General features: G+C 39.2%; 1 pseudogene; it reads right to left on the bottom strand.

The window, feature by feature from the left end:
* Nucleotides 1-1,662: 1,662 nt before the first annotated feature.
* LOC120619434 (uncharacterized) lies at nucleotides 1,663-1,781 on the bottom strand (annotated as a pseudogene).
* Nucleotides 1,782-23,358: the final 21,577 nt, after the last annotated feature.

Genomic DNA, 23,358 nt, shown 5'->3' with positions numbered 1-23,358 from the left:
TACTTATACTGTGAATGTTATTTTTCACTTTTGTCAAAATAAAAGTTTCTGTTACGTTACTGTTATAAGGGTCATCAGTGAACTTGCATTTTACTTTGACATGCTGAATTTTGTGTGGAGACAGTGGATACAAATTTAACTTTGTACTTTCGAGTGGGGTGCTGATGGAGATTAGTTGGGGAAATTGGGGTATTATTACCTTTCTACATTAGATAGAGATTTTCGGTTCCTACCCACACCAAAAGAATTTTCCCTCATAGCCATTCTAATCTTTGCCTCAATATTATTCTCCGGAAACTACCATTTACTGTAAGTAATCTCATGACAGAAAGGGGGGAAAAAGGGTGTGTGTGTAAGTTTGTTTAGTGAAGATTAGAAGAACAAGCGGAGAAGGAGGGAGGATTTGTTTAATGCCTACTTTGTGATAAACGTGATAATGTGTGGTTTCATATATTAATCCTCATTTAATTGATCCTCGATATAGTGTAATAAATAGAAATGTTGGGGTACACTAGTGAACAATGAACATCCAGGGGCTGTGGGAGGCAAGCTTCATAGTATCAGAGGATCGGGTGTCCCCTGTTTCCAGCAAGAGGATGTGATTGCCTTGCTTGAATAATTCTGTGAACCTCTAGGGACCTGAGACCCTTTGCTCAGGGGTAAGCCGGACTGTGCCTGGCCCCTCTGGGAGCCCCGTTTGGCTAGGAAGCTTATGCACAGGAGGAGAGCGGGGAGGGGGACCTGCAGTCAGGCCATTCAAGGCTCTTCCAATTTGCCAGATGTCAAAGCAACACATGATATCGAGCCTTAATTTTAGGCCTTACGCCACAACAGTCCATGATGGGTTTTCCAGGTTGGCTGGCAGTCCAGGGAAGTTTATTTATTAAGTTATTTGTTTTCTTCTTTCTCTTAATGTTACCTAGAGTATAACCCTTTATCTGAGCTATATTTTCAGTGTTTCTGTACTCAGAATCTGTAATCCATGCTCCTTTATTTTTCATATGATTCAATACCACTTTTCTACTGAGATCAGCTAACTTGTCTTTCATCCCTGTACAATCCTTCTAGGCTATCCAGAAATCGTACTTTACATCTGTCCATCCTATGCTGCTTTTGTTATTTGGTAATAATGATTAGAGGGAATCGTGATATTTCTTCCATTGCTTTATTACACAGTTATTTAATTAATTTGTTAGTATTCCATTTTTCATGTTTGCTTTGACTGTGAAAAATGGAATACTAACAAATTAATTATCATAAGTGCCTAAAAGTTACAGTATCTCGTGCTTAGTTTTATCTTCTATGGCACTTAGTGTTGGCTTTTTCAGAGAGTAAGTGGTGGGCACATGCTTTGGAAGTACATATACGTGTACATCTCCATGAATACTCATACTCATAACAAATATATTTAACTCGTATATTTAAGGTACTCAGTTTTTGAGGTATAATTTAAATGCAGCACTGTTTTGGTCTCACTCTTTAAGTCGTATTCAGCAGGAAAACTTTCTTCCTGCTGCTAAATAAACGGTGGTGGACATTATTGCTTTTATGATCAATTCTAAATAATAGGAAATTCTTTTTTTTTAGGCGAGGCAACCCTTAGTTGACCTCACAGACTGCAAGGACTTTGTCAGCTTGCAATCCCTTATTTTTTATTTTTTACGCCTACAGCACCTGGTCTTCCTAGGTGGTCTCCCATCTAAGTACTAATCAGGCCCGACCCTGCTTAGCTTCCAAGATCAGACAGGATCCGGCACGTTCAGGGTGGCATGGTTGTAGACTGTTCTCTCTTTCTGTTTCTCTGGCTATCATGCCTTGGTCCAGAATCATTGTCTCATTTCCCATCCCTAGTAAAGAAACCTGATTCTGAGGATTCTTGCATTTAGATCAGACTCTCTAGGTCTCTTTTTTATACACATTTAGTTATTTCCTGTTTTACTCTATTAACTGTGACAGTAATTTTTTCTTTATGCTCTTTGATTATTTAGTTTCCTTGTATTTTCACCTTTCGTATGTGCTCTTTTTTGTTTTTGCCCCCTCTCAGAAAAGCATTGAGTTTTCTAAGCCTAACAAAAATTTATCTTTCCTCCTTCTCAGTAGACAGCCTTGAAGAGAGGTGTTTCCTTTCTTCTTTTTATGTGTTGGGTGCATCAGATTTTCTCATGTCTTTATCATTGGATTTCTCACATAGTGTCTAAAGATCAAAGTGTTTCTTTTTACGCATCTAGTGTTTTCTTTGTTTTATACATCGCATACCTTGCCTTCTTTCAAATGTTGTTAGCACCCTAGGCTCTCGTTGTTTGAATGAGGGCCAGCACTCTCTGCTCCTCGTTTCTCGAGCATCTCTTTCATTGTAGGTGGCCGATTCTTTCTTCCTGACCATTCTTCCTTTGGTACCCCAGAAGGGCCTCCTTCCCTCCATGAGGCCTTTCTGTGGTGTCACCGGCGTTAGTGTTCTGGCCTCACAGGCAAATTCTTCTCTTTATTTTTTAGCATGGCGTGGGATTCTCTGTCGCACCTAGTCAAGTTCAGAAAATTCTTTTCTGTTTTCAGCGTATGAAACCATCACTACTACTTCTTGTCCCAAGGTAGATGGTCTTTTCCCCTCGCACAACAGATGAATTACCTTATGTTTCTCTTCTCATGCTAAATAAACTTTATCGTCATTTCTATCTATTATTCATCAATTTCATATTTTATGTTATGTCTACGGTTTGGGACCCTTCCTTATGACTTGAGGCTGTTGTACTTACCCTGTGTAGTTAAGAGTTTCTAAGCATTTCATTTCTTCTGCCGCCTTATAAAACTTCTTTTTTCATTTGGAACAGCAGGCAGAATGCATTATATTTTCTCTTTAGTCAGCAGTTACTTTGCTATTCTCTATTATCTTGGCAGTATATCTCTGTTTCTTTTTCCATAGTTCAGAGATAGTATATTTAACTGAAGGTAAATGTATTTAGCTATCATTTTCTCACACACAGTCTTCATGTTTTGGGGGCATAATTTTTAGATACCTTTTGACTAGTAGTCAAAACATAAATGGGTTATCGTTTTGACATACTGTACATGTTTAATAGGTAATTATCACATTTTGTTATTTAAAAAATCTCAGAACACATTAAATTCTCTAATTTTTCTTTTACTATCTGTTCTCTATGTTATTTTTCTTACTTTGTATTTTAGTGTACCCCCAGATTATGTGTATCCAATTAATCTGTGCTGTAGAGATGCAAAAACAAATGTTGTGAGCTGGATATATACATAGCATTTTACAAAATGTTGAGATTAGAAAGATTCATAAAAAATAGTCTTTGCTCTCAAGAAAATCACAATCCAGAAAGGAAGGCATATACTTAAACCAACAATTAAATTCCACTGTGAGAGGCACAGTGGCAAAAGCACGTAAATGTGGACAGAGGAGAGAACTCTTGACCCTAAAGGTATGAGGAGATGCTTCACAGAGGCATGTGACACTAAGCAGCGCTGTTACAGCCAATGGTCATCATAGAGACAAGGAAGAGATTTCTGATAGAGAGAATGGCACGTGAGTAGTCTCAAGGAATGGAGCAGCAAGGCCTGTGCCGGCTCGCAAGGAATTCAGCATTACGGGAACATTCACCGGGCACGTAGATGTGGGTGAGCTGGGAGAGATGAGGGTGGAAGGGCTGGTGGGTGCAGGTCATGGAATATTTTGCTCATCCTTTGGGGTAAGAGTGTAGACTTTCTTCTGTATGAGAGAAGAAACTATTAAAGGCAGCCAGGCAGGGGAGTTGGTCAGATAGGATGTTTCGGTCACTGCAAAGCACGCATCTGAGGTCATAGAAGTCAGCAAAGTGAGTTCTGAAGAAGAACATGCAGGTGATGATGGAAAAGAAAAGGCTAGCTCCTGCCTGGACAGGACCCCGAGCAGTGGAAGAGGAGGACCATGGGCGGATCAGACGAGCTAGCGATCAGTGCAGATAACCCTGGAGAAATAGTAGTTCAGTCCTCCATGGCAGCCTTAGTTGTCCTTTCTGCCATAAGTGCAGAGTTGTGTTCTACCCGAAAGCCTGACCTCTTAAATTACCTGCTTCTCCAGGCCGTTCACTTCCTGTTTTGTAGCTCAGCACAGTGTTTTCACGTAAGAAACACAGGCTCATTTTTCACGGGAACGGTTAGGAGCAACCACAGGGCAGCTGCACGTGATGGATCCTGGATTGCAATAGCAGCAAGCAGTTCAGGGCATACTGTAGTTCACAGAGTGACTTCTTGCATATATAGTCTCTTTATGCAAGGACTGACCCACAAAATCAAGATTTCATGACACAGGGGGAGCATTATATTTCTGCCTCCAGAGCTAAATCAGCCTAATTTTTGCTAAGCAGTTTTATTAACGACCTAGGGAAGTGAGTGTGTCTGTGTTTCAGATATGCCCAAGCATGTCGAGAGGGTAAGTGGTATGTCAGCTCAGCCATGTTCCATACAGGTAGTTCCCTGGCGAAACTTGTACATGAATGCAGTATCATACATTTTATATTTTTCCTCATTCAAAATCCTTAAATATTATCTTTAAAAAAATGACTCTGGGGTACTGTGTCCTAGAAGAGCCAAGGGATGTCAGGATTTAGATGGGATGTACCATCGGTTCACTCTCATGTGTGGGTGTGTTTCCCTCAGTAACTTGCACAGGTATTGTTTTGTCCACTTAGACACTGGATGTACTTTTAGTTTTCTGCCAAAGTTGTGCCGATATTTCAAACATTCTTCTAAGGTATTCCAGAGCCTTCAGATGTTCAGATTTTCTTCTTTTCTCTTTGATAGATTTAAAAAAAAAAAAAAGCAGAAAACAAAACTATGTTCCCCAGGGTTATTGTTCACATCTTTCCTTCCATGTGCTTGGGACGCTCAGTTGGAATGCAGTCCCTACTGCATCCCCACCACCAATGCACAATGTGCATCAGCGTCCCTTTCGCTTTATAATCATTATCTGCATCCTTGACATCTTCCTCAAGGCCTCATTTATAACGATGCTTCCCCAACAGCGTCGGCATCTGTCAGTGAGCACAAAGCACCTTCCTTTGCCCAGGCGGGACTCGGGGATATTTACCTTTCCTTCAGCGTCCCCACAAGGGCCATTCTTGCTCACAGCACTTACCGGCTGCATCCGTCCCTTCACGGCATCCTTCACCCCTCCCGTCACGCCCACCAGGTGTCCTTCCCCTCCCCCACGTGTTTTATCTGTTCCCAGGGTGACCCAGACACCTCGTATTTCATTCCAGAGAAATACAGGATTGTCATAAGCCATCCCCAGTGAGCCATCTTTCTGCCTTTGGGTACCGGGTCTGCTGTATTCTCCGCCGATGTGCCATGGGTGCATCGGGCCTCTATCCCTCCTGTCACAGACATATGATACCTTCGCTGGCTTCTCTTATCACTGCTGTTCTACACTCCCTGGAACACCCTTCACCTCACAGGCTGCCCTGCTGTGTTATCTTTTCTCACTGCAAGTGTCTGTTACTGTTTCTCGCGTTAAGGGAGCACGTTGCTTCTCTGGCGTTAGGCGAGCAGAAACGTTTCGATTTCTCCCGGTCCTAGTCCGTCTGACTGTATATTCTGATGCTTGTCATGTGGATTTTACTCTTCGTCACTGCACGTGTTTCTTATAATCTCTACCCTCGCAGCAGGAATGTGCAGTGTTGGGCCTTTCCTCTCACAGACTCGTGGGTCATTATTTACCTTTTTATTTATGTTCATGATTGCATTTAGCAAACACTTGTTCAGAGTTTGCTAAGAGCAAGGCTCATCAAAATGAAGGCAGCATCGTTAGTGTGACGTGCTGTCTGCTGTGTGCAGTGTAATCTCACGCACTTGCTTTTGGAGAAATCGGAGAATTTATGCAATTGTTCTCGTTTCTGTCAGAACACCTGAAACAGAGCTCTGTATGCAATCTATACTTTACATACATGTATAGTTATTTCTTATCGTAAACTGGTTATTCTAACTTCTTGGAGTGCCTCTGATTAGCAGAGCTGAGTTCTCGTCTCTCCCTGTGTTCCACCATGACCTGGCCCTTCAGATTCCCTAATGCGCTTCGCTGACCCATCAGAGGAACAGCGATGCTCTACAGGTAGGCTCCCTCGCAAGTTCGGCAGATTTAATCGGTCTTCTCAGAGTCTCGCTTAGAATTTTTCCTTAGATAACCAAAGAGTGCACTTCTCATCCTTTGTAATGTGTGCTATCCATCATTGTCTCCATAAAAATTATAAAATATAAACCGTGTTCATTAACTTTTCTGTCTCCGGTCCTGTCTTCTACCAGAGTGCTTACGCTTGTCATCGTTCTGCCTGGGAATGTGGTAACTTTTATCCCCTGGGACAGAATATCTCTAAACAGTTGTTGTCATCCCCTCTAGTGCTGTAAGGGGAATGGTTTTTCTTCTTAAATACTAAGTCTTTATGGAACCTTGATCCCATATCAACTTTTGTCCGTTTATTTGGTTTTCAGCTAACTAAGACAACTAAACAACTAAGTTACCTTCTTTCTGTCCTCTGCAATTCTCCTTTGTTCTTTAGGGCATGAAACCTTCAGTCTTTTTCTATTTGAAGACTAAACTAGTACGTCGTTTTTATTTTTAATATTCATTCATCACATGTTTATAGAACACAAACGTCTGCCTGGAAATCTTCTAAACCTGCTAATACGAAAGTGAACAAAAACTCCTGCCTTCAAAAATCTTACCCCTTAGATAGGGAGACAGGAAATAACTGAATTAAGAAACAAAGTGCATTTTATATTATTGAGAGCTGCAATAAGGAATAGTGATCAGAAATATGTGTGTGCGTTTATAGTCTTTCTTTTCATAAATATATGTGTCCTGTCTTCTAAACTCATTTTTCATGGCATTAAATTGTCTTTTACTATAACATTTTTACATTGTTTTCCATATTGCTAAAATTATATTTATTGGATTAAATATTTAGACTACAAATAAGAAAAATAAAATAAAAAATTGTTTATAACCAACTATTCAGGATGACCGCTATTTATATTTTCATCCATGTAGAGACTGTGAACTGTATTACATGTCATTATATATTTTCTACTACATCATTTTTAACACCTGGGCAATATTTTATCCTATGAATATTGAGCAATTTGTTTCATTAGATTAGATTATTAAATATTAGTTTCTAGTGTTTTTCTTTTACCATTCTGCATTTAGCCTCACCAATGAATTTTTATGTTTCACATTCCTGCTTTTTTACTCTAGATAAATTCCTCCCTTGACTTGAATTGAATTATGGGTCTATGATATGTGTTGCCAAATTGTTTTCTAGATAACTACATCCATTTATGTGTGACTCAGGGGCATATGTGAGTGCCATTTCTATGAAATATTGATATTATGGAGTTTTACTTTATTTTTGCTTTTCTAAATTGGTAGGACTAACAAGTTATATTATTTTGAAACTTAATATTTCCTGAAATAATATTGGAATTAAACTTTTTAAACGGGCTCTAGGCTATTTATATTTCCTTTTGTGAACTGCTTGTTCTCATTGATTAAGATGTTTTTTTCTCATTTATTCTGGAGAGACCCCTCTACATTAAAATCGGTCATTCTTTTTCATATAGGTTATCAATAGTTTTCCCAGTTTGTTATAAATTTCTTCATGATGACTTAAATTTTTTTAAAAAATTAAAACAGTTTTCAATTATAGTTGTCTTCTTGGTAATTTTTGGCTTCAAATGCTTTATCTACTCAGTTTATGATGTACTTTTCCATATGTTCTCAGAAAGGTCATTCTATGTCTGAGGATGGATAAATATTCACTGTATTTTCTTTTAATTGCATTTTACTCTTTATAATTAAACATTTACACACTTGGAAGTGACTTGGGTATGGGATGTGAGGTAGGAAAAGTTTTGTTTTTCCAAAAAATAATCCGAACTGCATCTTTTCTATAATCTGTTATCCTTTATAGATTTGAAATGGATTTTGTAGAACATGTATGTGCACAGAATACTTTTTCGGATTTACACAGTTTCACTTTTCTTCCCCCTTTGTTAATTTATTTATTTTGCGTATTTAATTTAACTCAGCTGTCTTCATTTGATTCTTGGCAAGATGTACTTTTCCCCTAAACAAGTAGGCCATCAAGCCCTTGGCATTGGTATGGAGGGTCCCCCTTCCTTCTTCATCCTTCCCCACCCGTTTTTGCCTTCTCGTGCTTAAGTTACAGAGGGCCGTTGTCGCCATCGGAATTGTGAAGATATCCTGACTCTCTGCCATGGTAATCCAATGAAGACTTTTTGCATTCTAGAGGACTTTGTTATTTCCACTTAAAGCTCTTTTTTTTCTTCCTCGATGCCATAGGCTGCTTTTTCTTAAACTCATTTTGCACTGCTTTCTCACGTTTCCTCTTCCCGTGTAACCCTGGAACATTCTTTTGTCTTCTTACAGATCTCAGGCTGTGTTTTGTTTCAGTCTTACCTTGGTCACCCTTTCTTTCCTCTGCCCCTGCCATGTGTGTCATCGTCACTATCTTTGAATCCAATGCGTTGTGATCCCTCTCACTGACTCTTAGGCAGGTTCGGATTCCTGCCTTGTCTACATTACCTGTCCCGTGATTGATTCTGACTCCCATATTCAGTACCTTTTCTTTCATGTGTGCCTCACAGTAACGAAGCTTTCTCGTTTTGTGCAGTCCAAGTACTGTATTTTTCCCTATAGACGAGTTTTTCTCTTTGTGTCTCATCTATTTTTGTTCAAGTCTTTTAATATACTCCAAGGTTATCTTTAATCCCCTTTTTATATCTCAGCTACCTTACTTTCTCTCAACCTCTACCCTGTATATGTCAATAATGTTCTTTTGTCCCAGGTAGTTCACCAGATTTAAGACACTTACTTTTGTCTCTCTTCATGAAAGTCTGCTTTTATTCTCGAGAGATAGGGATGTTTTCTTCCTTATACAATTGTCCTTATTTTCTATCTTGCCCTTCAGTAAATGATTTGTTTTCGCCTTTACTTGGTTTTCTTTTCCTTTTTCATTTACTTTTTCCTCTGTATTTTGAACTCTCTTGTATTTCACATCTCAATTTTCTTTTTATTCAGTGTTTCGTGGTACCTTTGAATCTGAGGAGTGTGATGTTGTTCTTTAATCCTTCCCGTGTTGTTGAAACCAAGTTAAACCATCTCTGCTTTTGACAAACAATCCACTTTTCTTTTTAAAATCACAGTAAGTGCTCTTATTTTTAAGTGCCTTTTTTAAAGCGGTGTTTCCTCTGATCATCTTTTTGTACCCCGTATCCTTTTATTTTTCTTCAGTTTGTTTTATGCATCTGTCTCATCCTTTGCATTCCTCTGTTATTTATGGATTCTGTATTTTTCTCTTTTAAATGCTTGAGACATATTGGTCTTCTAATAGATTTAGAGTACATGATTTCTTACTCCGTTTGTTTTAACATATTGTATAGTTATTTTAAAGTCCATCCATGCCTGATAACAAGTGAAGAGAGGAGCTGATATTCAATAGAGGAAGTGCTTGGAAGAAATTGACTAGTAAACTATATATATGTGTATATATATATATGTAAAATTTACTCAGTGAATACTTACAGAAAACTTACAATAGGCCAAGGACTAAGAGGTATCTATAAGATGTATTGGGAGACGATCAATCTGGACCAGGTCAGCCAGGGAAGACTTTAGGGAGCATAAGAATTTGAGCAAGTCTCAAGGGCTTGATAGGTTTGCGGTAGTTTAAGGAGAGGAGAGAATGCCAAACACCACAATCTTTCTTTTATGATTTAGACAGAACAACTGGCAGTTTTGGAGGTAGACCAAACAAAAACAATTCAAAGACAGTTAGACACTAGCAATCGCCAGCTTATCAAGTTCCATGTGTTTTTAGTAAGAAGATAGAAAAGACAGAAGAAAAATAAACTGAAAATGACCATTAGAACCATTCAAAGGAGGATAGTTCCTCAAAAAGAATGCAGTGATGTGTCCCAAATGGTTCGAGTTAAACCTCTTTTCTGATATTACTACTTTTCTTAATTTATAATTTATAAATGTGTTGCCATGTTTCTACTTTTAATCTATTATGTTGAATTTGTCATCAACCAACCTATATATCAATGAATAATGTTCAATAAAATGCTATGTACATTAGCAGATATAAAAATAATAAGTGTTTTCAAGGAGGTTTTTAGACTCATGTAGAAGCAAACAATTCTACTTTTAATTTTGAGGTTAAGAACGTAAAATGAAATAGATGATGAAGGATGAAGTTCTAAGGCTGTATGGATTCATCTAAATATCTAAAGATAATTAATTACACGTCTTAGCTCACGAAGTCAGGGTTTAGTAAGGCTCATATATATTCATTCATTTATCCCTCAGATATTGAGCGTGTATCATATGCCAGGCATTGTTTTACACCCTGAGATGCAGTGGTAAACAACAAAGATGGCATCTTGGGGTTTAGATGCTCTGTGGGAAGACACTCAATAAAGAAAAAACACAGTGAACAGAGGAGCTGATATTAAGTGGTGGAAGTGCTTGGAAGAAACCGACTAGTGTGGTATGACAGTGAGAGAGGAGGAAGAGTTCTAAAGTTCTAAATAGTTCGGGTCTTCTGGAGTCGCCCCTAAATTATGAGCAGTCGGTCACAGAAGTGGGGCAGCGTATTGCATAGAACGTGGCAGCACGTCGGTGGGACTAAGGGCAACGGGTTTGGATTTGCTGTGAGAACACAGAGAGAGGGGTCGCAGGGTAGGTGGACAGTGGAGGGACAGGCGGTGGGGCATGAGCTTGGGGACGCGCTGGCTGTGATGAAACGCCTGCTGGCCGTGGGTGTGCTCCTCGTGCCGTCTGTTCCAACGTTTGCTGATTTTATTTTTTTTCTTTTAAAAGTATGGTTTTCTTATTATTATCCTGTTTCAGGTTCACACAACTTCTTAAATCAGGCTAGATTTTTTAAAATCGGTTTCATAAGATTCTCAGGCAGTTTATGATAACGTTGCTTCTGTCCAGTTCTTTTCCCTTCTAGAACGCCCACTGCACACACGTTAGACCGATTCGCCCTGCCCCAGTGCTTCGGAAGCTCTTCTCGGTATTTTCTACCCTCATCTCCAGTTTGCAAGCCCTATTTGCTTCCTGCTATTTCATTGAGCTATTTTTAGTTGTGTGATTTCTATTTTATTGTTGTTCCAGAACATATTAAGTAGTGTTTTATAATCCGTTTGTTTTAACATACTGTACAGTTATTTTAAAGTCCATCCATGTCTGATAACTTCAATATCTGGGCTACCTGTGGGTCTGTGTATTTCGTCTGTTTATTTTCCCAATTTGTGATCATTTAGCCTACTTCTCGGTATGCTTGGTAATTTTTCATTAAATGGTGAACATGGTATGTTGACAGTTTTCGAATTTTCAGGTAACATCCAACTCAGCAGAGGATTGGATTTTTTTTTTTTTTTTTCCGGGCAGAGAGAATAGTCAGATCATCTTCAGTCCACTCAGGTCCCTTTCGAGTTGATTTTATTCTTAAGGCTTAGCCCTTTATGGGTCCGTGTACCCATGGGGACATAGGAGAGCCACCTCTGCTGTTCCAGGAGGAGGGTTTGGCAGCTCTGCTGGGGTTGTGGATGTCCCTATTTGACGGCTTCTCTTTGGTCCGTGAGGTGGAAGATGAAATTGCTGAGTTTAAAAAGCAAGTTAAGAAAGTGGCCTGATTTTTGCGAGCCGAGTGGCTTTCTCTGAAGGACAGACAAGAGAGCTGACGAGGAGTTTCGTGAGGGTTTCTTCAGCCAAGCTCAGGGGCTCTGCTGCTGAGACGAACAAGCTGGCAGCTGGATCCATCAAGGCTGCGATTTACCGGGCGAAGGAGAATAGAGGAAATCGGGGTCTGAGAAACCTTGGTTGATGTGATGGGCCATGAAACCTAAGCTGGACAAGAAAAGAAACGAAGAAAGCGGGGACCCGCTTCATAGGGAGAAAGCAGAGGGGCGGTCGATGGACTGAAAGTCCTGATGTGATAAACACTGTGTGCTGGAGTAACTGAGTGTGAGCAAGCTGGAATAAATAGGAGGTTGGGGGTCCTGTTTTTACAATGAGGTTATGTTTTATTTGCCAGCAGAAAACATAACCTCTGCCTCTTTACATCATGTCAAGAATCTTGCGATCATAAACAGGAGAGCTTGCCCACGAAGCCCCAGAACCTTTCTTTTTCATCGAACAGATGTTGACAGTGGGCAGTGCCTCCGCAGCACAGATAAAGTACTTTGCGAGGTTGCCAGGAAGAAAAATGCAGCCAGGACAGAGCACCTAAATCATACGAAGCTCTCTCTCAGAGGAAATAAGTTTTCCGTGGCAAAGAAAATGTGTGTTCTGAGAGAGTGTCGGAGCACTAATGTCTGCTATCCACGTGGCACACCTGCTTGTTTCCGTGTCTCAGTTATGGTGAATCATGCTGCAGTGGACACGGGGATGCAGATCTCTCCTTAGGATCCTGGTTTCATTTCCTTCGGATAAATACCCAGAAGTGGAATTGCTGGACCATATGGAAGATCTGTTTTTAGTTTGGGGGGACCCTCCACACTGTTTTCCATAGTGGCTGCACCAGTGTACCTCCCCACCAGCAGTGTACGAGGGTCCCCTTTTCTCCACGTCCTCACCAGTGCTTGTTGTCGTCTATCTTCTTGATGACAGCCATTCTAACAGGTGTGACGCAACAGCTCCTTAGGAGAAGGTGGTCAGAAGGCAGACAGGTCCAGTTGTAAGATGAACAAGTTTTGGGAATGTCATGGGCAGCATAGCAACTAGTTAATGACACTGTACTCTATGCATATTTGAAAGTTGCTAAGAGAGTAGATCTTAAATTTCTCACCACATACATGCTCAAAAATTGTAGCTGTCAGGTAGTGGACGTGCTAACTAACCTTATCCTGGGAATCAAATGTCAGATCACCATGTTGTATACCTCGAACTCACACGATGTTATTGGTCAGTTATACCTCAGTTATACAAAGCTGGGGAGAATACGAGGCGTATTTGTTCTTAGGTTCAGCATGGCATCGGTGTTGATGTTGGAGAAGTTTTGATGTGAGTTTTGTTTTCGTTTGCCCTGGCCATCCTCTACCCAGTCCGTGGTAGCCTTTTTTCCCCCTTAGATCCCCAGAATACCCCCACCCTAATCCCATGGCTTTATTACAGGGAGATACTTTTCAGGCTTTATCTTTAGCATATGATTATATGGTGAAAACTTCCTCTTGAATTTTGCTTTCTTCTTCCAGTCTCTTTCATTTGCTGTTGTTTTTCTCCATTTTACATGGCCCCTTCTCAGTCTTCTTAATGACTTTCTTCGTTTATCTTAAAAGTATTGATGAACCCCAGATCTTGATCACTGGCCTTTACAGAAGACACTGTTAGTTCCTTACCGCATCTGTTACGTTCTCATGTGCTAGTTGCACGTCCATTTTCCCTTCCTTTTCAGTAACAAATCCATTTTTAACTAAGTTTCCTGTTCAACAAATTAAAAACTACTTGTTCTAGCCTCTCTTGCCATGAGATGAGATCATGTGACCGTGGTGACTGACCATCCTGATTTCCCTGGGTTCGAATGGTTTTTCTGGGTTCTGAGACTTTCACAAAAAAGACTGGGAAAACTCCAGACAAACCTGGGTGAATCGGTCACCTTACACCTGACTGACTTCTAGGCAGCGGTACATGAGGGAATGTCACGTGGGGTGGAGCTTCCGGAGGTTAGGTGTGCTGTCTACTCTTTCTGCCTGGCAAGATGATCGGGCTGTGGAATCGCCCAACATTGTACTTCTAATGTGGAGGGGTAGCTTCTTCCTCTTCAGTGGCATGGCACATCACTTGTTTGGTCTTACACGGAGCTCTGTTAGCCAGCGCTATTCAAAAGCTCCATGCACCAAAACAAAAGTCAACATTTTCACGTGAAAGAATGCTCCTCTGCTTCATTCTTTGTCTTGGTACGTAGATGATCTGTCTTCAAGTTGTACCAGGCAAAACGTCGGGCAGTCGTTCTTGATTTTCTCTTTACATCTCACGATTCAACTGATGGCTAATCTCTCTTAATTATGTGTCTAAAATCTTAACTTTCTACTTTAACTAAATTTGCCTTGGTTTAGGCCCTCATTATATCTCTCCCGAATTGCTAGTCTTATTAAGTTAGTGCTCTGACATGAATCCGGGATTTTGGGATATGCATGTATTATGAGCAGAAAGGTAAGAGGGTTCTGGATCCAAAAATACACTATTAAACTACATCTTTGCTGTTTATTTTCTGAGTTATTTTGGGAGAAATTAAAGGAGTTGTTTGGTTCATTCTTTCAAGGTTAAAAAAAAGACTTTAAAAAAATGACACTGTAACTGTTTCAATTTTATCTACATTTGGGTCAATTTTAGAATGGCCACATACAAGATAGTAAGTCATTGAGAGATAGCCATTATGAGAAAAAATAAATTCATGACTCATTTTTACCAAAAGATGGTGCTCATGTATCTGTTAAGACCATCTAAGCAGCTATGAAGAGAAAAAACAGCATTTTTTTCAAGGAATCTGAAGCTATGCATCCTAAGGCTATAGAATGACAGTGTACTTGAATTTTAACCATAATTCACTCGAATTGTAAACAACTTACTTTAAAAGATATGCATTCCTGAAAATGTAGTTTTAAAGAGCAGCCTCCCACAGGAGCGTTAACATACCAAATTAAGCAAAGATGCAAGATTCTGCAACCTTTTTACTACATTCCATTCTAGCAGCAAAGCTGGACTGAAAGTCTGAGAATGGCAAGAAAAGGACATAGTAAATTGATATGTTAAAGGCATACCTGCTAGTGTGGAACTCAGAATTTCACTGTTTTGCCACGTAAGGATGAAGATTGGGTTTCCTGTGTCTACATAAGATGTGTAATTCAGCATCTCCAAAAACAACTATGAAGCATCTTCAGTATACCTGACACTTCGATAATGTGTTTTACATTCAGGATCTCACTTCATCCTTAAAATCGCTTTATGAAGTAGATAATACTCTCATCAAATCCATCTTACAGAGGAGAAAGGGACGCTAGTTTAGAGATAGCAGCTTTTTGGAACCCAATATTTGAACCCAAAATGTGATTTCATTCTACAACCCATCTAATTTCAAAGCTCACAGTCTTAACCACTCTGCTTCTACCAGCTGTAAATATTTTGCTTAAAATTTGAATCCCAAGTTTATAGATTATATTATTTACAGTTTCCCAGGTTACTGTTAATCTTATGTGTAGTTAATATTTTTCATAAACATATTGGAAAGTGGTAGACATATGTTCTAGAAACATACATTTTTAGGCAGAATGCCTGCCAACAATGCCACCCACCAGTAGTATCATCTATGACAAGTTTCTTATCTAGAAAATTATTGCCTTTGTGTTTACTTTATTTCTTTGTGAGAAATAGAAATAACACATATGTAGTGTTTATATTTCAGTACACACTATATAGGACTGTTTTCAGAAAATATTTAACGAAATGTGATTTCATTCTACAAGCAAACTCAAAATCATGAGTGAGAAAAGAAAGTCCTATGAATGAAATGACAGGCAAACATTCATCTTTCGAGTAAAATTAGAACATATGTTTCTAGTATAGGTCTGTTCAACTCTAAAATATTAATTAAATATATAGCTTGAGAATTGTCCATATGAATATTGTTTTCTAAGTTGCAAATTAATTCTTTGTTTAGAGATACATAAAATGATACATTTTGAAGTTGTAATTTATTTTAATGTATTCATAATATGATACAGTGATGTATTTTGTAAAGTAAATTACATAAAATGAAATGAAAGTTACAATTATTCCAAATCATCAAATCCTAGTACTTTCTTTACTGAATCAAGATTATGTAAAACTTTATGACATTATTCGTTTTGCATATTTTTCTTACCCATACAGTTCTAGATTAGTTTTCTAATTAGTTTTTAGAAAATTCCGTGACAAATGATTTCTGAATTAAATGTTAATAATTTAAAATAATTATCTTGGAAATAATCAGTTTACAACAAACTTATTAAGTGAGGGTTACATATACAGTTAAGGTATTCAGGACCATTCGTATATTTTGCATTTTGACTAATTTTAAAGTTAAACCCTCATATGCATTTCCTAAAACCTGATGATAGCTATTTTCATTGTGATTTTTTTCAACTATAACTTTCTGGTATAATTTAAATTTGAGAGTTCCCCAAAGTCACAACATAGACATGTATGTTTACAAATTCTCAGTCTCTTGGTGAATGTAACACATCACCTCATACATTTAAAAATGGAGAACAGCTGGCCTTCCCCTCCCATGTAACATCTTCCCATACTCTTTTCCAAGCCGAATAACCCCAATTCCCTCAGCCTCTCATCCTAAATCCCATTTTCTAACAGTTAAATCACTCTGCTAATCAACTTGGCCCTCTTCACATGTACTCACCTCGGTGTTATGATAAGCAGTCATAATTCATTAATCAGTTTTCAGTCAGTAATAAAGCAGCTGCCACTCACTCTGTTCCCTGCTGTATAAGAAATGACCCCTGTAGAAGGACGGCCTCTGACACATAGCGTGGAGTTGCTTCCTATTACTATTTGGACCCACACCGTCGTTCATATTCGTATCTATCAAATTAAAGATTGATGGAGTATGCACTATGTGCCAAGCCTGTTTCTCTCATTCACAACAAAACAGACCTGTCCACCTAGTGTTTATGTTCTAGCAGGCGAGGGGATGTGTGTGAAATAATAACTGAAATAAACTGAAATCCTTACGAGAAAATAAAATATTAGTGCTCAGAAAAAAAATAAAGTACGAAAACTAGAAGAAAATTTAGGTGCAGGGTATGATAAGTAAAGTCAAGCGTGGTTGTTCTCCTTATTGGATGTGAGATAAAAGTCTGAATCTATACTAATATAGTAATTCTGATGATAAAAGTTAATGTTCATCGAGTTCCGACTAGGCGGTCAAGCATTGTGTCAGCCACTGTGCATGCATTCTCTCATCAAATCGACACAGACTTTTCACTAAGCAGATACTATTCCATGTCTCCTTTCCTGCTGTTAAGACTGAATGAAGTTCGAAGGATTCGATAACTTTCTGAAGCCATCCCATAACCAAGTAGTACGGCCTGATGAGTCAGGAGCTTAATTACTTAACCGCCTTATGGTGCTGTTGGAGTACAGAGTGGGAAAGACAATTCTCCGCTTTTTCTGTAGTTCTGAGAAACGACAGTCCTGAAAACAAAAGCTTCGTCCTGCTAAGACCAGACCCGCTTGTCTCAGAAGGGTATTCCGTGACTCTCTCTCATCATTCCAGCTTTCCCTTGGGGGTCTCATCCTTGCACCCCACACCGAGTAGCTCCTCAAAATAGTCTTTCCAACTCTGAAGGTCCTCTCCCTGAGATTACTGAACGCGGTTTTCTTTAGGGGGAGTTACATCAGCTCTGTGTCTTTTTTTTTTTTTTTTTTAAATAATGGTATTGGTCGATATGAAAGATTTGACTGGAAGTTCTGCCCCTTTGTCCAGCTGCTTTGGGAGCCAGTATGGAGTAACTACAGCAGATGCAGCTCAGGCTTAGGACCAGAGGGCGTGGGATCTTGCATCTGATAAGGTCTCAGTCTACTCAGGGTATATGAATCCCAAGAGGCAGGCTCCAATGCTCTGGAGAATCTGGGTAAAAAAAAGTGAAGAAGAATCTAGGCTTTCATATCTGGGTTGCGCAAACTCCTAGCTAGACCACATACGTGTTAATGAAATTCTTACAGGTGGGATTTTTTTTTTTTTTTTAGATTCAGAGATAGTTAATTTCTTTACAATCACGGTGTGTTTGGCACAAAACTTGTGTGAAGAAATGTGTTCGAAAGAACCACTCTAAGGTCGTGTGTCCCCTTGGCTATTGATGACTGTATTCAAATCATGGGCAATGGCAAGATTAACTTCAAGGTTAGGGTCTCCCGTGATCCCCTGCTCCCTTGTTCCCCATCCAAGGTTGCTGCCCTCACTCACCTCTCACCTTTACCTCCCTTCGCTGTTAACTGTCTTTCCCACACCGTTGCCTCTGCAGCCTCCACTCTCCCATCCGTCCCTGCTTCTCCCTACCCCTGGGATGTCTCCAACCACACCCCGTCCCCCACACACTGCAGCACGTGAACTTCATGGGAAAGAAAAAGATGCCTCTCGGTTCCATGGACGCCTTTCAGTGAAAACTCTCCCCATGGTCCCACTCCTGTGCCCAGTGGCAGTGCCCGTTTTGGGGTGCTTTACATTCATAAATCAGGCTTCGCTTGCTTTGGATTCATGCTTGTTTTCTGGCTAAGTGTATGATATTCTGCTTTCTTTCTGTACGAGACAGAGTCAGGCTCATTATGTTGAAATAATACGCGCGGCTTAAAAGTTGTCACACAGAACCTTGAGCTCTTCAGGGGGAAAGATACTGTATAAATCCAATAAAGAAGGAATACATAAATAATGAGTGGATGCTCATTGCTGAGTATAGTGAGATTTAAAAAAAAATTGCCGCTGTATAAGACACTATAAATTTAAATTTTCAAAAGTGTGTCAGTCTTATTAAAAGAAGATTATTAGATATCTCTCTTTTCTCTTGAGGATAAAATAATAGATGGGTTTAAATTACAGGAGAAGGAATTTGGGTTAGATACAGTTAGTTTCTGCAGGGCTATTGTATTTGAGTAGATCTGGTCAGTATGTGAAGATGGTTAAAAATGAACCGATGAACACGGAGACCTGCCAGTAATGCTGATCCTGTGGGGACATCCTTCACATGCTAGGTGACTCTGTGTGTGAGGGAAAGATAACTGTGTTAAACTGCATTGTGACTTAAGTACAGGATTGGGGACCGGAAAAGCTAGCATATTCCAAACCCACTTTAATTTTGTGTGCTTGGACAACTTACCTGTTCTTTCAGAACCTCATTTTTGAAACTTGGATATATCCTTTTTTTAGGAAGGTAAGAGGAAGGTAATAAGCTCTCAATCTTTGCTTCTTAAAAGATAATAAATAACCAGTTTAAAATAATTAGCATCCCAGAAAGGCTTATTTTGGGATGACAAACTCTGTTTCCCCTCAATACAATTTTGTAGCAGGGAAAAAAAAAAAATTCAACCGAAGATTTTTAAAGCGAGTTGGAGCAATTTCTCCCTAAAGAGGAAAAATGATGAAGGTAGATCTGCTACTTGCTGGCTGAGCAACTTTAGACTATATCATGTCTCTTCCTCAGTTTTCTTACAAGTGTAATGAGTTAATAGTAATTTTTTCTCACTCTCGTGAGAATGCAGTGAATCGATAAATATAACATGCTTAGAACAGTGCGGTATCATTAGTAATAAGAAAAAGAGGCGGGAAAGAATAAGGACATTATATCCCTCCTCGTTGTCTCATGGGACTTCCAGAAGATAAGAACAGAGATGATGGAAGAAACTACTAAGGAAATAAGATGAATGTAGTCTCCAGGACTGAAGTTTTCAGATTGAAAAGGCTCAGCAAATATGAAGTAAGCAAAAACAAAAACAGAAATGGTACAGCACAAAATTGCAAAATTTCCCCAGCAAAGGAAAATAGAAGAGATTCCGAAACTTTTTAGTAGAGAAAACCAGATCTACAAGGCTTCAGACGTTTTGATCTTAATGCCGGAAGCTGAAGTACAAAGGACAATTACCCATAACCTAGAATTCTATACCCAGCCAAACGAACAAAATTGTGAGAGTCGGACAAAGACATTTTAAACATATAAAGAATGAAAAAAAAAATAGCTGTCTTACGAGTATATTGGAGGCTTCGCTACAACAGGATGTGAGAAGAAAGAAAGAATACACAGAGGGATTCAGAAAACAAGGTATTGAACATAAGGCAGAGAGGAAGTCGTCCTCCAAAGATGAGAGGAAGATCCTTGAATCTGTGTCATTTCACACATATTTGGGTATGTCTGCAGAATAAATTCTTAGAAGTAGAATTATCGGGTCAAAGGATATATGAATTTTAAGTATTGAGCGATTTTGTCAAATTGGCCACAAGCAGTGATTGTCTGACTTCTGCCATCTAACGGGGCACGGTTATTTTGTATTTATAGTTCTCTTAATATCAATGAGGTTAAGCATATTTTCATATGTTTATGCCATTTGTGTTTCCTTTTCTGAAAAAAAAAACAAAAACAAAAACAAAAAATCTCTGTTCAAGCGCGTTGAGCATTTAGCACTTTTATCGGGGTAGTTGTCGTGTACCGAGCATGGGGCTGGTGGAAACATGTGTTTCGGAGGCAGGGGTGACGTGGCAGCAGCAAGTAATGGAACTTCTCACTGCTGAGCAAAATAATAGTTACACAAAATGTGTTATTTAGAACCATATTTTAGGGCTTTAATCTTCGGTATTACCTTGCAATGATTACACCTCCAAAGTCATATTACTCTATTTGAAGCATTTAGTATTTTACTTGTTTTATTTTCCTGGGTGCAAACCCTCACTGTGTCTCTATTCTGAAGTGTTTTGAGTCCCCTCTGCCTGCGTCTGCAGCCTCATCACTCTGAGTGTCCCCCACCTGCCGCCTTCGGCTCCAGCAATGCTCAGTGTTCTCCGTCGCCCTCCTGTCCCCATGGGCCAGGTTGCTTCTCACCGTGGAGCTTGTCCCCATGCTGCGCCACTTGTCCAAGTGCCCTGTCACCCAGATCTCACCTCTCTGCATGCCGCTTCTCCCTCCCCAGTTGAAACTAGATAAACCTTTTGCATAACATCTCCCCAATGACAATGTGTGCCTGTCTCTTATGACCAACTTCTATAACACGGAGGTTGAAAGCACATTTCTGGAATGGCACAGATACTGGGCTTGTAGCCACTGTCTTTGAAGTCTGTGTATTCAGGAGCAAGCTAGTGACTTCATTTTTCTGAACATTATTTTCTTCATTTCGTCAAATGAGGTTCGTAATAAGAATGCCTACTTTGTAGGGTTGTAACGAGTGTCAGACGTAGCACTGGGCACATTGTCTGGCACATAGTAGGCACGCAGGTTGGTCGGTCCCTCCCACCTAAGAACCAGATTATGAGGCTTTTCCATGGCCCCACTTTGGTGGTCCATTGCTCTAGGTGTTACGTGATCCATTCTCATCTTTTCTTTTGTTTGTTTCTGTGGTTGTACAGTGATTTGGGCCATTAAAAAGGAAAATGTCCACACGCTCCTCAGCCAGACACTGAGTCACTTATACTATTGATGGAGCCCATCCCCCCTCTCCCTGCCCCTCCAGCAGCTCTTGGGAGGCGAGCGCCTCAGCTCTCTGCAGATTTTGTCTCCTCCTCAGCTGGAAGGTGTTAGAGGCGCCTGGCGCTCCCGACTCCTATGCTGACCACCTTCTTTCCTTGTCGTCAGCCTGTCCTGACCTCTTCTCCCACCCAGCCCTTCACTCCTTCCCACCCGGAGGGGAAAGCGCTGTCGAAGATACCCTTTACCCCCTCTGTTCTCTTTTCAGCCTGTCACCATCTGTCATTTTTTATTCTCTGGGCTCTAGATGGAAGATCAGAGAGACCACGATGACAGTAACAATAGGCTTCTCTGCTGTTTCTTTCTCTTTGTAATCTCGATGTGTGTATTAATTAAATTCCCTGATGGGACTATTATAGAAATGATTAATTTTCCAGAATAATGTATCTCACTATGTACTCTCTGAGTGTGATTATGAATTATATTAATTATGAACACATGCTTATTGGTTCTCATTCCTCACCAGAACGTAATCGACCTGAGGACAGTGACTGCATCTTTGACATTTGTGCTGTGAGATCTTTGCCACGGTTACAGTGCCTGGCACTGCTGGTTGAATGAAGGTTCAAACACCAAACACCATAAATGACACTTGGAGGAAGAATTTTGACACCTCACTAGCCTTAAAAATGTTTTGCTCACTTATGTATTATTTATTGCAGAAGACATTTAAGGGCTGTAAGTTTGCCAACATCAACAGAGCTTTAGGTGAACTCAGTCATTTTGATATGATCCTTTTCTTTCAATTTAAAAATTCAGTTACAACAGTTCCCAGGTTCAGTGTTGAATGTTCACGTTACAAATCCGATAATATGCACATAGAATTAATGTGCTCTAGGATTGTGTATTTTTAGTGTGCAAACAAGTCTCCTGGGGATCTTGTTAAAGGACAGATTCTGAGCCAATAGGTTGGTGATTCTGTATGCCAAAGAAGCTTCCAGGTTATGCTAATCTTTCTAGTTTATGGACTGTACTTCGAAAAGCAAGACTCTACCAAAAACAAACAAAACAAAACAAAACAAATGCCTGATGGAATATAGAAACAAGCCATGGATTATGGATTCTGTTATACAATGTCAATATACCTTCAGAGCATAAAGACAAAAACCCAGTAAAAACTGGAATCCAAATGGCAAGCGAATAACATCAAAAAGTCTTCAACAGCATTTACTGATATATGCAAATAATAATCAACATAAGCACCCCTTCTCCCTTTCAGCAACTCATTGCAAGGTAACTTTATTCATTGATGATTGTTGAAATGCCTGCTGATTGTCTTTTAATATTTTTAGATTTTATAGTAAAATTTAGACAACTAGCTTGTTTGATAATGTAATGGATGACAAATGTACATTTCATTTTTGTAGAATTTCTACTTTACTAAAAACAGCAATTATAAAATTACAGTGATGAAACATTAAAAGCTGAAGAATCTGGTATTTGCTTAAATTATGAATCATTTAAAGTTAAACTACCATATGTAGATTTATTCTTAATTGTACTAATGAGAAACAGCCATGTCTGTAGTTTGCAAAACAGGATTTAATTTTTAGTTCTAGAGAAAATCTCAACACAGATTAGTTTCTATTAAGAAAATTCAACATATTCAAAATCAGGCATAAAAAAAATATTAATGTTTTTAAAAGACCGCAAACAACAAATAATTTTCATTATGTTGTGACACGATTTTTATGTGTACTACACAGTGGTGAAAATTAGAATCTGTTTGCTAGACAACAAAGTGGCATTTTATTTTGTATTGGAAAACATTTACGGGAAAAAAAAACATCTGAGCATTTGGCTGCTTAAAATTTGAATTAATTTCATAGGAATTAAGAACACTTAATAAGCTTAAATATCTCATAGAGGTTTTTAAACAGATCATGAAACAAATGTCTCCTCTGATGTAAAAAGATGATTTCCAATAATGTTTAATGAATTGAAGAGGAATTATATTGAACGTTTTTCTCCAGCAAGGATGCTGCTAAATTTCTAGGCGTCCATGTTTGCTTCTTGCCCTGAGCACTTTCCACATCTGTTCCTTGTCACTAATTC

This window comes from Pteropus medius, unplaced genomic scaffold (assembly GCF_902729225.1).
Source record: "Pteropus medius unplaced genomic scaffold, Ma_sr-lr_union100, whole genome shotgun sequence".
NCBI classification, from domain to species: Eukaryota; Metazoa; Chordata; class Mammalia; order Chiroptera; family Pteropodidae; genus Pteropus; species Pteropus medius.
Note: the sequence above shows the minus strand (reverse complement) of the source record. Positions and strands in the feature narration are given on the sequence as shown.